The sequence below is a fragment of the Rhinolophus hipposideros genome (assembly GCF_964194185.1).
Source record: "Rhinolophus hipposideros genome assembly, chromosome: 20".
NCBI lineage: Eukaryota > Metazoa > Chordata > Mammalia > Chiroptera > Rhinolophidae > Rhinolophus > Rhinolophus hipposideros.
In genome coordinates, this window is record NC_138066.1 from 25029440 (window position 1) to 25046510 (window position 17071).

The window sequence follows — 17071 nt, forward strand, 5'->3', positions numbered from 1 at the left end:
TTTGTTATAACCTTGTAGTTATAACTAGAGATTTATAACCTTGAGGTTATAACTAAGGGGCAGAACAAATAGACATAAAGGTAAAGGAAAGAGCTACATCTGAGAGCTAGTCTTTATGGTTCAAAGGATTTGAGGTCATCAGTGTTTCTTAAGATTTTTGAACTATTGGATCTGTTCTCTCCTACCCTCTTTAACATTTAGTAGTTACTTGTTCACATGCATTAGAACCCAGGAATCTGAAATTTAAGTTACAGCATAAAAAGAGAGAAATTTAAAATTTCACAAAGCTCCTGATCTAAAGGAACTTGGACTAGCAAAAGAAGACAGACAAGTAAAGAGTTAAAGTGCTCCAAAACAAAGGTATGAGGGAGGGACCTTGCCAAAGAAGGCCCACAGTAAGGGAATGCGTTCAAGGGAGGTGGGCTAGAGAATGTTCAACAAGAAGGAAAAACAAATGCTAAGGCCCAGAGAGGTGAAAGTGTGGTCTGCTAAGGAAACTAAAGTACTTTTATAACATTGGGAGTATAGACTATGAACATAGTAATAAAGTAGTGGAGAATTAAGGTTATAAAGATAAGATAAGCAAGGGCCAGACTGATAAGCTAAACGTAGCCCACTAAGAATCCTAAATTTATTCTTTAGGCAAAGGAGGCTATTTAAGGGTTTTAACAAGGAATAATGGAATCAGATTTGCTTTGTGTACTCAGAAGACATTCAAGTAGTTGCTAAACAAATACAGAGGCTCTGAGGAAGGTAGGTCTTTGAAAACCAGTTAAGTGTGTAAGAAAAAAAGGCACCCGTCAGAAAGAGATCTCTACCAGAGTGGGTCATTAATATTCTAGGTGATTAAATGTGGTATAATAGAATAAATCCCACTAACTGGCTGCCAGAAGGCTTTATTATATTAGCCTTGGCCAGACTAGTTCGTTTTGTTTTTTTGTTTTTTCCTTTCTTTCCTCCACTGTATAATAAGTTCACATGGAACAAAATATAAAAATGAAATGTCACAGGAAAAAGAAAAAAAATCAAGTCCTCCTCCTCCCATTGTCCTCCAGATATCCAATTTTCCTCCCCAGAGACCTCCACTGTCACTACCCTCTTACAGACTGGCTAAGCCAAGTTAATTGTATTTTCTCTAAATTCTTTTGTCAAGCACATCTGCTAACAGTGCTTAACGATATAACCAGACCAGGATCTGAATAAGATATAACATAAGATTCAGAGACTACATTTTACTTTCATTTCCCTCTTATTCCTCAATGATTGCTGGCACAACCAATTATAAAGCAATAGGTACAGTAACTCAGTCACTGAACACCAGAGCAAGGACTCAAGCCAACTGCCTATTAACACAAACGTGGTAATAAAGTAGAAGATTAACTAGCTTTACAAGCTCAAGTATATGCTGCCATGCAAGGCAAGTACACAAGCTGTGAGATATGTAACTTATAATGAATTCGGTTATAATGAAACTTTATAAATTATTAATTTTCATTTCTTCCTGACTCTAAGTTTTATAGTGACTTTTAGTTCCAGAACTAGTGGAGGAAGATAAACTAGAAATGGTCCCCCAAAACATACAAAGGGACTGTGGGTGGGCTTCAGGGAGGCCTTATACAAACCATGTTGTCAGTCTAATTTCAGGGGGATGTATACATCTATTTTTCTGAGAAGACCATTCTCAGACTCTTGTAAATTTAATCGATAGTTACAGTTTCCAATAATTGGAGAAAATATTCCAGCTCACAGAACTAGAAATACATACGTAAAAGCAACATGAAACGTCACCAACTCTATGTTTATAGTAATGCTCCTCTCCAGCAATTTGAGATACTTCATCTCAGAAATATCCTATGCATATGAAAGTATGCATTTCCATCCTCCATAAAAATAATACTAACAGCACATGCACAAAAGTACAAATTATCAACTGCTCCCTTAAAAGAAACAAAAGACACACTTCGTAACTCATTTGGTTTACAGACTAGATTTGTGACAGGATCTACAAGTGGCACAACTGTAAGAAATGATACTTATGCCCAGTTTAGATTCCAAAAAGTAACAGATTTACTTTTAACCAGCAAACCCAAAACTCTAGAGTGCCCTGGAGTTACATGTTACAAACGATAAAATGTTTCCTTTTCCCCTCTCCTCCCTCCCTCACCCTAATTTGGATTAACATGGCTGGGGAGAAAAAAGACACTACTTAGTTTTTTTTAGTGAGAAATAGTGCCATGTTTCCCCGAAAATAAGACCTAGCTGGACCATCAGCTCTAAGGCGTCTTTTGGAGCAAAAATTAATATAATACTTGATCTTATTTTAATATAAGACTGGGTAGAAGAGAATAGAATAGTATAGAATAGAATACCAGGTCTTATATTAATTTTTGCTCCAAAAGACGCATTACAGCTGATGGTCCGGCTAGGTCTTATTTTCGGGGAAACACGGTATTTCAGATTCCCCATAATCTAGAGAACACAGAAGGTTCTTCATTCAAGTAGTCAATTACTGTACAAATGTATAACTTTGATTATAAAAGTGCCATCCAGAGTTAGTAGATTCTGTGGATGCCTCCTAAGAGCCAAGATATCTGGGTTTAGTCCAGTTTTGCCACTTAAGAGATCATGGACAAATCAGTTATCTCTGTATATTGTTTCCTCATCTGAAACACCTGAAATGATAGTAACCTATCCCAGTGGTGTGAGGATTTAATGTGAAATGCTTAGAACAATGCCTGGCACATAGTAAAGGCTCAATAGATACTATTAGTACATATAATACAGTTCAAGGTTAGCTTTTTTTGTATTTCCATTTTATTATCTGCTTAATTCAGCAGTCCTAAACGTTGGTTGAAACTCTGGGTGTGAATTTCTTTTGACTACTGATAACAGATAAGGGGTCTCTGAGTGCTTAACTTACTCAGACACTGAAATGCTTTTTTTTTTTTTTTTTTTTGACAAAAGGAAATTACACTTACAGACTTCAAATTCTGCTCCCTAATTTGCCTACCTAAAGTTAGGCAGACACCAGAATCTTCAAAACATGTAACACAGAACCATTTAACATGTTCATGCTAAGTAACCCTACTTTATTTTAATGCCTATTTTTAGGGGCATCATGGAACAGTTCTAACAAACTTGCTGAAAACATGTCTCCAACACATTTGCTGAGGAAGCAAGCTGGGAAAGCTAACACAAACAGATGGCATAAGGTCAGAATCATCAAAAATTCTCTTTACCCTGAAGAGCTCAAGAATAAGAAACTAGTAAGCATTAAAATGGAAAGTAGGCACAGCATTTTTCTCTTCACTGTGCACAAGAGTTGAAGCCACCTGGTTCAAAGACTCAAAGACACACACACACACACACACACACACACACACACACACACACACACACACACTCTCCTATACTACATGTTTCCAAAACCAAAGTTTCCCAATCTGCCCATGGCCCACAATTCCAGTTCAATTTATCCAACCAAACTTTAAGCTACTCAAGTAAAAGAATTTTCTTTAAGAACGAAAACCTCTTCTACCTGTGCTCTTCAAAATGTCTAACTAAAAGTTACAGAATCCAGAATCTTTTTACACAGGAAAACATTCCTTTTTTCAGGACACTTCTAGATTAAGAGATTTACGAAACCTAAGAATGTGTGTGTGTGTGTGTGTGTGTGTATTTAAAAAACACAATGAGATATCACCTCACACCTGTTAGAATGGCTATTATCAAAAAGACAAGTAATAGCAAGTGTTGTGGAGGAAAAGGAACCCTCATACACTGCTGGTGGGAATGTAAATTGGTACAGCCACTATGGAAAACAGTATGGAGGTTCCTCAAAAACTTAAGAATAGAACTGCCATATGACACAGCAATCCCTCTCCTGGGTTATCTACCCAAAAAACTTGAAAAACTTATTCATGAAGATATATGTACCTTTATGTTCATTGCAATATTATTCACAATGGCCAAGACATGGAAACAACCAAAGTGTCCTTCAATAAATGATTGGGTAAAGATGACGTGGTATATATACACAATGGAATACTACCTGGCCATAAGATAAAATACTGCCATTAACAACACGGATGGATCATGAGATTATCATGCTAAGCGAAATAAGTCTGATGGAAAAAGTCAAGAACTGTATATGATCTCACTCAGACGTGGGATATAAAAACTGAAATCAACAAATGAACAAGACAAACAGAACAAGAATCTCATAGACACAGACGACAGACAACGGTCAGTGGGGGGAGGTAGGAAAGGTAAAGGGGGTTGAAAATATTGTGACAGGAGATCTGACTTTGGGTGATTAACACACAATGCTATATACAGATGATGTACTATATCATCTATGAAACCTATGTAATTTTATTAACCAATGCTAACCCAATAAAATTTAAAAATACATATATATATATAATAAAGGACAAGCTGTTCCTTAGAGAAGAAAGCTAACAAAAATGGTAAAAGATTTACGTTGTACACCTGAAAGTAATATAATATTGTATGTCAACAGTAGTTGAAAACTTTTTTAAATTTTTTAAATTTTAATTTAAAAATGGTAAAAGACTGATAGAATTTGTTTTAAAGTCACTATAGGTATTTTGTATTCACAATAACTGACTCAGGCAAGAATCATAAAGGATACTAAAATTAATGACAAATTTTGAGGAATAACATATCCTCAGAATATCTCCCAAGATGCTTATTACAAAGGGAACGAGAGATTTGTAGTGAAATCTGTCAGACACAAACTTCATCAAGTAATCAAATTAGTATCACTAGGAATGGGTCAAATTGACAGCATATGCTTCTCGAGGGCATCCACTACAAAGAACACATTACCTTTGTGGTATTCCTGCCAAAAATATACAACCTGAATCTAATCATGACAGCACATCAGGTAAACCTAACCTGAAGAACATTCCACAAAATAAACAGTCTGTACTCTTCAAAAATATTTATGCCATCAAATACAATAGAGTTCCGGATTAAAGAAACCTAGAGACAGGACAACTCATGATCCCAGATTTTCTTTTGATACAAAGAACATTATTGGACAATTAATGAAATCTGAATAAAGCCTGAGATTAGATAACAGTATTGTCAATTTCCTCACTTTGATCATTTTAGAGTGGCTATTAAGACCATTTTGCTTTTCTTAGTAAACATACTCTCTATAGTATGTAGTGGTAAAGAGGTACCGTATCTACAAATTACTTTCAAACAGTTTAGTAAAAAAATATGGGTACAGAGACACAAAAGAGGATAAATCAAAGGCATTAAAAAAATGTTAAGAACTGAAGAATCTGGGTAAAGGGTGTATATGGGAATTCTTTACACCCTTCTTTTCTGCAAATCTGGAACTCTGCTAAAAAAAAAAAAGTGTTTTTTAAAAGACTCTTTTAAAAAAGACACAACTGAAAGCAACATGTAGATTTTGCCTAGATCCTGATTTAAACAAACCAGTAACATTTGGGCATGATCAGAGAAATCTGAATGTGGAATATGGACTGGTGTTTAGATATTGAGGAACTGTTAAATATTAGGATGCTATAATAACACCATGACTATAAGAAAATTTCCTTATTTTCTAAAGATACATGTTGTAGCATTTAGAGGTAAAATGTCATGATAGCCCAAATTTCTTTAAAATGTTTAAGAAAAAAAAAAAAGCGAAACATTAAAAATCTGAATGATTGGGTATATGACTCTCCTCAGTCTTACGAAGGCTTACAAATTTATTTTTTTAAAAGTTTTCAAAAAGTGATTAATCTCCACTCTTCTATAGGTTATAGAAATTGAAAATTAAATTGTGTGGGTCAGATTTTTATTAGATAATTTACCTGTAGGGCAGGAAGGAAGAATACAACTTCAAAAGGTGAAGATGAAAATCAAACCAGAGTGAAATAATTCAAGTACACGAGTTTACGCTCAGTAAAGGAGGTGTACACTGGATGTCTGCCCAATTAGAACTGAGAGGTTTGCTGCTCTGTCAAATATGGTAGCCAATGGGTTACATGCAGCTATTTAATTTTGTTAAGCAAATAAAATTTAAAATTCAGTTCCTCAGTCACACTAGTGACATTTCAAGTACTCAACAGCCACATGTGACTACCGTACCAGAAGGCACAGAATACAGGACATTTCCATCATCATATAGTTCTACTGGAGAGTACTGTTTTCAAAGTTTTTCTTAGTAGTCCAACAAAGAGAAAAGGAAAATCTTTAACATTAAACTGTGGCAAAATATGAAGAACAGGTGGTACAGAGACACATTCAACTTATACAAGGACTTCAGACAAGAAAAGGAAACAGAAAAAAAACAGAATTTTCAGGTTTCAGAGTCCAGATATCGCCATAAGGCTTGGGGGAAGCTTAATCTGCAAAGTTCAAAGCTAGCAGAAGAAAGAGCCCAAGGAAAAACTCCTCAGTATGGGCACCTCATTCCCCTTGGAGAAATCACAAAACATTCAAACACCAGAGGCCCAGTGTTACAAGGAACTGAGGACTGAGAATGTGCAAATGGAGTTAAGATGCAATTTCTTCAAAGAACAGGAGAAAAAGAGAGGCCCATCTCTGTGCGTGGTAAACTACCACTGTCACAATTTCTGAGATGTTCATCAATATCATAAAGCTTTTGGGGAAAGAGTACACAACTGTAAGATGAATCCTCAATTTCAAAAATGGTCAGTATGAAAAGAGACTGTAGTAAGATCAAAGAAATTTGGTAAAAAGCTTCTAAGTTAATTGCTCATCAATTTTTAATGCTTTAAAGCTTTGTCTTTTTTGTCTTGCTTTTGAAACTATAATTGATTGTAAACGTGACAAAAAGAAAAAATTGTCCATTCTTGCTTTATGGGGAGCAAAGCGTGCCTAGGTGCTGCTTGAAAGTGATTTCCCACACACCACACACTTAGAACAGTATGGGGGTACATGAGCACTCGCTATTTTAAGGATTTCTGTCCTTTTGCAGTTATCTGGCTCTGGGGTCATGGTATTATGACACAGTATTGTAAAACAGCCTAGCTCTGATGTAGGGCAAACCTACGGTGAGCCAATTTGGTTTGTTCAAAACATTTTACTAAAGACAGTTAGAAAAACCTTTATATATCAAGGAATCAGGAAATCCAATGGCAGTGAGTCAGCACATTATTAGAATACATTAGTGATCAAACTATGAAAACACTGTTAAAGAGACCGAATGAACAATGAATATATTTAATCCAAATGGTATACATTTATTAAAAAGAGCAGATATGCTAGCATAAAACAACACACCCAAGTAAAATCACAGTGTTTTTCAATGTCCAATTCTTTGACTAGCTAAAGACAAGACCCTCTATTAGCACAAAGTCTCTATCTCAGGAATCAATCACAATTTTGTGTCTACAAAGATCACATAATTAAAGCAGCAATAGTTTACTTTCAGCCTACCAGCAGATCTTACATTTTGTCAGATAGGAACACTCATGGGAAACAGGCTTTTTTATATGCCTACCAGGAAGTTTGCCTCCTAATGAATGACTAGTAAACTCAAATCAGACTACCAGCTGTATCAGCTGAAAATCAAAATACATTAAAACTTGTGTTTATGACAGCATTACTAAGAACTTATGTTTCACAATTAAGTGCTTGGCTTTACACTTTCCAGATCCTTCCTCCTTGTTTCATGTGAATAGTTAGGATGTAAAGGAAGTATGCATGAGTTACTGTATCTCAGATGAGGCTATTTTGTAAATGTTCTATGTATAGTCCTATTTCCGTTACCTTTCTGTAAATGAATCATGTATCTTGATAAACTTTATAGGTGTTACCACTAGAGTTAAGCAGTCAACAATTTTAGAAAGAACTGCTAATACTTGGATATCACGCAATACAGATATTTTTAAGTGGCTGAAGATTTGGTTAACTTCCTACCCCAAATTTCACTCAGCATAATTTCCTTTAAAATTTCCAAACATCCTTTACCTTCATTAATATCAATCACAGAGGGAAAAAATGCTGACAGTGATTACTTCATTAAGCTCTTCCAGGAAACTAGCAGAATGTCACATAAATACTGCTGTAGCTGTCTTCTACAGGAAATGAAAATGCTGAGAATGCAGCATTCCTTTAGTTCTTCCATCAATAGGGTATCAGCCATTGTTTTCTGTGTGCTTCACACATTTCAAGCAACAAAGAAAAATGCCTTTAATATTTGCTGACCCCACACTTAAAATATATAGACTAATTTATACCCCACAATAGCCTCTGAGGCAATGACTATCTCTTAAAATTTTTGACTCTAGTCACTCACTCCCAATTGTTAAGAAAGGAACTACAGTTGGAGACAGACTATAAGACTTTTAGCTCTGGTAAACGATCAGGAGACTCAAAGGGAATTTTTCCTACTTGTAGCCAACTACTGACTAGAAAATTTTAAAACTTTAAATTTGACTCTTTCTTAAAAAATAATCATCCAATAATTAGGTGAAATATTACATATCAATTCTGACCAAGCTGCAAGGGAATACAAGTTTTTACGCCCCAAATCTTGCAGATGGGTATGACTCTCCAATGTTATGAATCCCCTTTCTGGTATAAATGCCATTCAGCTGGCACAGAACAACTGAATGCTACCAAAACTGTAAGAGATTATAGGTGTGTGTTGGAGTAGGCAATGGGGATAGGGGTCACAATTTATCCACTTTCCTTTCAAAGATCCACAAATGAGGCTTACTTTGAAGGTTCAATAAATATTTAGTGCTGATTTAACATAAAGACCTTCAAAGGATGATCTGAGTGTCCCAGGGCAGACACCAAGGGCTTGGTTTCCCGGAATGATCACAAATAAAATACGTGATCAGTTTCCTTACTATTAAAACTGTAAAGGTCCCAAAGAAACTTTATTCTATAACACAACTTACCAATGACTTCACAAAACATAGTTTAAGTGGGAGCCCAGCTGTTTCAACTCAATCTCAGTATTGATGCACATATTCATGTATTTTTCTACTTTATACTGACAAACCTGCTAGGAAATTAGACATTATGCTGTGTCGCTTATTTTTCTAGTTGGATCAATCATTTAAAGTATGATCAGCACCGAGGTGCTATAAGTTACAAGTCTAGAACGATTTTATTTTACATTGGAGTCACTGGAATATTTCCTTATAAACCTAAATGGCAAAAATGTCAAGTGCAGTTGAATGAAGTAACACTCAGCACAAAGACTTGTAGGCTATCTCAAAATCACTTAATATTAACAAATTCAGGGAGTTCCAAGCATTAAAATGATTAAATGACTAAGGTTTATTTTCTATTAACACCTATTAAGCACCTATTATTTGGCAACTTAATATCAATTCAATATATTATAACTTGTTACTTAAGTACAAGTTCTAGTTAAATTGTTTCCTTTGTGTTAAACTATTACTGAGGTAACAACCTAGATACTGTTTCACTGTGTGACATTTAAAGATTGCTTTGAGTTTTTTGGTTAGGGATAGGGTATGCCCTGGTCACTCGATTTTTTTTTCCAGTTACAGTTGACATTCAATATTATATTAGTTTCAGGTGTATAGCATAAGTGGTTAGACATTTATAAAACTTATAAAGTGATCACCTCAGTAAGTCCAGTACCCACCTGACACCATACATAGTTCTTATAATATTACTCGTATAGACTATATTCCTTATGCTGTACTTTATACCCCCATGACTGTTTTTATTACTGGTAATTTGTACTTCTTAATCACTTCCCCTTTTTTAATCAATTATATAAAATGATTCCCATCCAGCAACCCCTTCCCATCCAGCAACCACCAAACTGTTCTCTATTATCTATGAGTTTGTTTGTTTTGTTAATTTACTTTTTTTTTTTTTTTTTAATTCATGGTACTAAAACTTCCCCAGGTGTCTCAACCACCAAACCCTTTCATCTTGCTTCTTTCATATCAGGCAAGTTTTCTTCCATTAACTCAAAAAAGCTTCCCTTCCAATTACTTTGGTTTTTTATCATTCTTAAGATTTGTAACCTATTCTGTCACACCTCCCATTTTATTTAATTCTGTAATTTCCCTCTAAATTTAAGAATCTTCAAAATAAATGTTCAAGTTAATCTTTGACATTGCAGATTTCCACAGGGCCAATTCTGCTCCTAACTGCCGTCAGGATCAACTGTTTCTGTACATGTTGTTATTGCAACCCTTTATCTCCATGGGGTTTTGTTTGTATTGTATGAAGTGTTTTTGCATGCCACAGATGATGCCAACAGTTTTCTTCCGCTTCTAATGGAAGTCTTTATAAAGTATTTCCTCCAGTCTCTTCCTAATTCTTAGTACTTTTTCCAATAATCACATTTAAACAATTACAGAACTGCTACTGTATACCAGACACTATACCAATACAGAGAATTCTACAGTAAACGAGGTACGGTCTCTTCTACTCATTGCGTAACAGGCACACAACAATTACAAAGGTGCCGTGTGGTTAAAGGGATGCACGCCTAACCCGGATATATGTGGGGGTATATGTGGTATCTCTGAAGAAATGGAAACGGAATCTAAAGAAGGGCACACAATTTAAGGAAGGGCAGGGCTACAAAGCTTGGGAGAAAACACAGAACTAAAAATACAATACATGACCAAATAGGGTATTCATTTTCCCAAGTACTCTATTCCCCAGACACCCAACAAAGCTTCTGACAAGCGTTGAAGAGAATGTGGAAAAAAAAACTGGAACTCTCATACATTGCTGGTAGAGATGTAAAATGGTGCAGCTGCTATGAAAACAGCTGGGCAGTCCCTCAAAAAGCTAAAACACAGAATTTTACCAAGTGACCCAGCAATTCCATTGCTAGGTAGATATTCCAAATAACTGAAGCAGGTATTCAAACAAAAAGTTGCACACTAATATTCACAGCTGCACTATTCACGATAGCCAACAGGTAGAAAGAACCCAAATATCAATTGATAAAAAGAATAAAATGTAGCATGTCCATTCAATAGAGTATTATTCAGCCATAAAGGAATGAAGTATTGATACATAGTACAACATAACTGAATCTCAAATATACTTAGTAAAAGAAGTTAGACATGTATTGTATGATTCCATTTATAGGAGCAGGTAAATCCATAGAGACAGAAAGCATACTAGTGCTTGCTAGGGAGAAGTGGGGATGAAAAGACTGCTTGATATGGGGTTTCCTTCTGCAGAGATGAAAAAACTTTAGAATTAGATACAGGTGACAGCTGTACAACATTGTGAATGTACTAAATACCACTAAATTTGTCCACATTAAAATAGGTAATTTTAAGCTTAATGAATTTTACTTAATTTTAAAAAGCTTCTGGTCCCATTAAAGTACAAACTCCTAAGGATTAGATATTATATATGTATACGTATGTGTGTGCATGTACATATATCTGTATGTATATTGATATATATGCTTATATCTATATACATATATATATGCTTAATATAATTCAAGTAGACATTTGACTTAATTTATACAGACACTTAAAATTATAATTAACTCAGAAATGTTTTTCTACTTTTCACATTTCAGACACCATTTTACTTAAACTCTTCACATGCATTTTTCACATCAGTGCCCTCATTTGCAGTAGTCATCTCCAATCCAAACCTGTTTTAAAATCATTATGGTGCTTTCATGGGAATTGTACAACATGCCTCAAATTCCATTCGCATATTATGAGTTGTCTTTTCACTTACCTTTGGATTATGATCTCCAGAAACATCCCTAATGGATTGCTTGTTGTTGTTGTTGTCGTAATTCAGTTCTCTCTATATAAAGTCCCTTGTAAAAACAAAACAATAAAAACAAACCAAAAAGAAAAGGCAGGGCTTTTTTTTTTCTTTTTTAAGGGAAAAGAAAACAAGGGCAGAGGACTTATTGCTTTCCTCAGCTTTTTCCTTGGTCTCATTCAGACTCGCTGCTCTCCTCCTTCATGGATAGGTTCTAGCTTTTCAGTCACTTTCTTGCATTATCATTTTTGCCTGATTCTTTCTTTTCTCTCTGTTCGATCTCTTTCCTGGATTCTTCAACCTTTTGTCTTGAATTTCTGTGCATTTTCAGCATTGAGGAAGCGAATGGCCAGCAGCTCTGGCTTAGGTCGCTTCTGGGCCAGCCAGGACCCCATGGGTGTTCCAACCCCTGGCGCGGTCACTGCCTGCTTTTGGCTTCAGCTCCAACATCGGCGTGATATAATGGTTGGTGCATATCTTCAGGGTCCTGTCCCTCCGCATGAGGCGGATGGTCCTTTCTCCATTTGCCTCGTTCCTTCCATTCTGGGCGATCCTTCTCCGAAGCAAATCGTAATGGCTTTGCTCGCATTTTGAAAAGCTCCTCTTCACCTTCTTCCAGTGTTTTAATTTCTTGCTCGAGAAACTACAGGCTCAAACTGGGGGTGGTGGCTGGAATCTTCTCCGCTCTCGGTGGGTGGAGTCTTTGGTGCCATGGAGGCGGCAGACGGGCAGGCCTGGCTGTGCTCCTTCCCTCTGTGCTCCTTCCCTCTGTGCACAGCCCCAGCACCTCCCACTTGCCCATTGGCTGTTCCCTTCCCTAACGGGTTGCTTTTTGAGGGATATTTAAAACGTATGCTTGTAACAGTTGTAATTGTTGAGCACATACAGAGAAGAATAATTATTAGATGGGATAAATGTACCTCTTACCAATCCAGATGATTTCAAATAAGAGAATCTATCCAAAGTCAGGTCTTTGCCAAGATGAGTGGATATGATATAGTCTTTGGCTTTACTCTGGTTTTTAAGCACTTTCTCTTTTTAAATTTTAATTTTATTGGGAAATATTAGGGCCAATGTGTTTCTCCAGGGCCCATCAGCTCCAAGTAGTCGTCCTTCAATCTAGTCATGGAGGTCGCTGGCCCTTGTGGGAATCGAACCAGCAACCCTGTTGTTCAGGGCTCAGGCTCTAACCAACTGAGCCATCTGACTGCCCCAAGCCCTTTCTTACATGAGCAGCTGGGTCAAAAACAGATGAAAGCAACTCTCAACCCAATTCCCATTTTTCATCTATTATACTAAGATTCCAACAGTTTCAATAGATGGGGGTCATCAAAAACTGCAATGCTAAGGACCCCCAGTGTGTTCACTACAAGAGTTCTTGCCTTCCCTACTCCAGAAATGGACTAGGGGTAAAGAGTCTGGTGTAACTCCAAGATCTTGCCTTCAATAACTGGGTGGATGGTAGTTTTTCCCTTAGCATGGCATGTTCAACTCAGCTGAATAAAGAGAGACTCCCCTCCAGCATAGAACTAATATTTGAGTGTCTGTAAGGGCTACAAATAGTATGATAAACACGAACACATATACTATAGTCTAACTTTACAATTGCCAGAAAGCATGTATTAAATAAATGAGGAAGTTGAGAAAAACTAAAAGACAGCTTGGATTAAATATCTGACACATCTTCCACAATAGCACACTACAGAATCTAAATTTTTTAATCTGATGAAATGATTTTAATGAACTCATTTCCTATTCTTTCAGAAATAAGCTTTAAAATCTGCTTTACTTCAGAATTTAAAGAAAAGTCCTTATTCATCCAGTGATTCAGAAGAGGAAGTACTAATATTACTGGAAGTTCTGCCTCCAAGCACAACCCTAGAAGTCTGTAAACACTTTCCCCTCTGGTTAGGCTATTCAACCTGAGCAAGCGTATTCTACTTCCATTTTCCTCCTCTTCCTCCCCCAAGCATAATTGTTTTTCTTGAGTTCTACTCAAGTTTTACATTAGTATAAATAAAAAGAATGAATAATATAGTAAAATAGAAAGCTACTTTCACAAGTGGCTTCAGTCCGGAACACATTCATTCTCTTGTCATTAAGGAAAAGTCTATAGAAAAGTTATGAAAGGGATATAGATTGATATCCCCGGTTACAAGTTAACCTGGTCCCAATCATTCTGCTCAATTTTCTACTAGGAACTTGGATAAAAACCTTTAAAAACATAATCTAAATAACCATTTAAGGCATAGAAAATCAAATGTTGGTTCACTGGCCATTCTATTTCTATTCATTCTATTTTTCTCATAATATAAAAACTACTGACCTAAAGACAAACTGCTAGTAGAATGTGTACATCAAAGACCACCACAGCATAGATACAAATTGTGATATATTTTGTAATTCAAACAATACAGATCATTCACCAAATGAGGCAATGTGCCACACTGAAAGAACAACAAATATTAAAGTCTGACCACCCACTCACAAGCTGTGTGACTCTACAGGTTAACTGCTATGAACTCCGGTTTCCCTATATGCAAAATAAGTCTAACCCTGCCTACCTGAAGGGATTATCTTAACTAAATTAAATCACAAACAAAATATTTAGCATAGTTCTTGGCACACAATAGGTACTCTAACAGCTATAATGGTCAATTTGTTTTGATCTTGTAGATTTCAGAGCAATTAAGATGTGATGGATAGTTATTCCCTCTAAACTATGGCAAAATATCTTAAATTATATCTTTCATTAACACAAAAGAAGAGACACAAAATCCAAGTCTGACAGATGGGTTTTGCATAATACATTCAGACCCAAGCCTCCTGCCATCCCTTTGAATTAAGAGCATTAGCCACAGGCACTTGGCCAAGAGGGGAGAAAAGAGATACCTAGAGCTGTAAACTTTGCTGATTTTATGAAGTAGCTTTAGCATGGCATGTATGTAAATGAATTAGAGATAAATGAACTAGAGCCTCATTCTAACATACAGGACTAAACATCTATCAGTAATGAACTCATTTCCCATTTAAGAAAGGACATTTACTTATAGAAGGACATATATAACAACACGAACAAAAGCCTCACGGGCATTCCACATGGGTATTTCCTCAGATATGTTTTGGTCCCTCAAATATATCTAACTAAGGAACACTAATTTTAAAAATGTACCAAAATGTAAACAATGTGCGCTCGTGGAATACAATAAAAGATTTTTAAAATTCTTTTCGGCACAGTTTCAGAGCAAGATCAATTTTGTATCCCATTAGTATTTGTATTAAATTCTGCACCATATCAAACATTCAATGACATCCATGGCTGCAATTATGTGGAGACAGCCTTTGTCAACTAATCAATGCAAACATGAATGCAAGCTGCAATCAGTCTTGTTCAGCACTTTGTCCCTCATCTAATACAGTTGCTGATATGTGGTAAGTATCAAATCTTAGATGAGTACCTAATATTTATGAGCCATAAAAAGCCAAGTCTGAAAATAAAATGTTGTATCATTGGTTTTGAGATACCTGCATAAACTGTACTTGACAAAAATTATATAGCTAACCATGCTCTGAAGGACTACACCAAGTACCTTCATACACACGATAAGTTTGTGAGGCGGTAGATCTACCTATTTAACAGAGGGAAAAAAGAGGTTAAGTCTTACCTGGCATTCTCCAATACTGTAGCCACATTTCATAAGCCACATGTGGTACTACGCAACTGAAATGTGCTTACTGTGACTGAATGTATTTTAAAATTTAAGTTAAAGTTACTGATGATTAATTATGAAAAACCTAAGAATGTTTGGAATAATGTACCGTTTCCCCGAAAATAAGACCTAGCTGGACAATCAGCTCTAATGGGTCTTTTAGACCGGTTCTTATATCAATTTTTGCTCTAAAAGATGCATTAAAGCTGATTGTCCAGCAAGGTCTTCTTTTCGGGGAAACATGGTAGGTATGCAAATCTGCTTTTCCAACTGTATTATTTTATGAAAGCCAAGTACAGATCAAATATTTCCAATGAAAATAGGGTCTGAATTGAGATGAGCTTTAAGTGTAAAATATACATCAGATTTTGAAAATTCAGCACCCAAAAAAAGGAATGTAAAATACCTCATTTGAAAATTTTATACTGATTACATGTTAAAATCGTAACATTTTGGGAATACTGAGTTTTAGAAACACTAAAATTAATTCCACCTGTTTTTCCCTTTTTATATGGCCACTGGAAAACATAAAATTACATATGTGGCTCTTACTATTTTTCTATTGAACAGCAGTAGTCTCAACAACCCCCAAACTCCTAATCTGTCTGCTACACCACATCATCAATCACATTCTCAACCAGTAGAGAACTAACTTCTTGGAGCAAAGTCCAACAACAAAAAATAAGCACAGTAGGACACTGCATAACTTCTCTTAAGGCCAATCATTCTTTCTTTGAAATATTTTGTGCCCAAGGACCTAGGTTCCAATCCCATTCTGACAATGTGTTCCTTTGGGCACTACTTTGGGTCTCACTTTTTGCAGTTTGAGGATGCTGGGGGATTAAGTAAAGACCTGAAAGCCTCCAGCCACATTCACAAGCTGTAACAGGCTTTCACAAGAAGTCTGCTGCTCCCTCCATTCACTAATCATTGTTCATGACCACTACTTCTCCAAGAGACAGCATTCAACTAACACTTTCAAATAATGAAGGTTTTAATTTTAGCCAACGAAATGTTCTAAACAAATAAATATGGGTGGTTAGCTAAATCTCCACTCCCACAAAGCATATCAGTAGGGCCTATAATTGCATAGTCCAATGTCACAGTCAGTAGCCTCCTGTGGCTATTTACATTTGAATTAATTAAAAAGAAATAAAAGTAAAAACTGAGTTCCTCAGTCACACTAACCACATTTCAAGTGCTCAATATCCCTCTGTAGCTAATACAAATTTTCATTATGAAGGAAAGTTCTACTGGACAGTAACTCATGAAGCAAAAACCACATCTGTAACAATGCTAGAAGAAAACATATTGTTAAATATAATTCAAATATCATAGGTTAAGGTTTGTGAAATCATGTATTTCACTGCACACTAAAAATGAAAATGATTGAGGTTCTTCACACACACAGTTCCATGTCTTAAATCATTTCCTAAAGAGTAAAAGCAGTCATTCGAATTAGCTATATGGTTAAGCCAAGTAAATTGACCATTAGGAAAATTCTGAAAAACACGATATATCTTAAACTTGGAAGCTATTCCCAGGATAGAATGCAGCATAATTCCAAGCAGTATGCCTCTTCCAGGCAGTACAGTTAAGCATAC

At 35.9% G+C, this 17071-nt stretch overlaps 1 protein-coding gene and 1 pseudogene across 3 annotated transcripts in view; both read right to left on the bottom strand.

Moving 5' to 3' along the window:
- Positions 1–17071, bottom strand: part of CLTC (clathrin heavy chain) — a 64352-nt gene that overhangs the window by 43996 nt on the left and 3285 nt on the right. The window lies entirely within an intron of this gene.
- LOC308489253 (ran-specific GTPase-activating protein-like) lies at positions 205–12470 on the bottom strand (annotated as a pseudogene). The gene is made up of 2 exons: positions 11910–12470; positions 205–236 (listed from the first exon to the last, which is right to left on the bottom strand). The product of its transcript is annotated as a ran-specific GTPase-activating protein-like (transcript).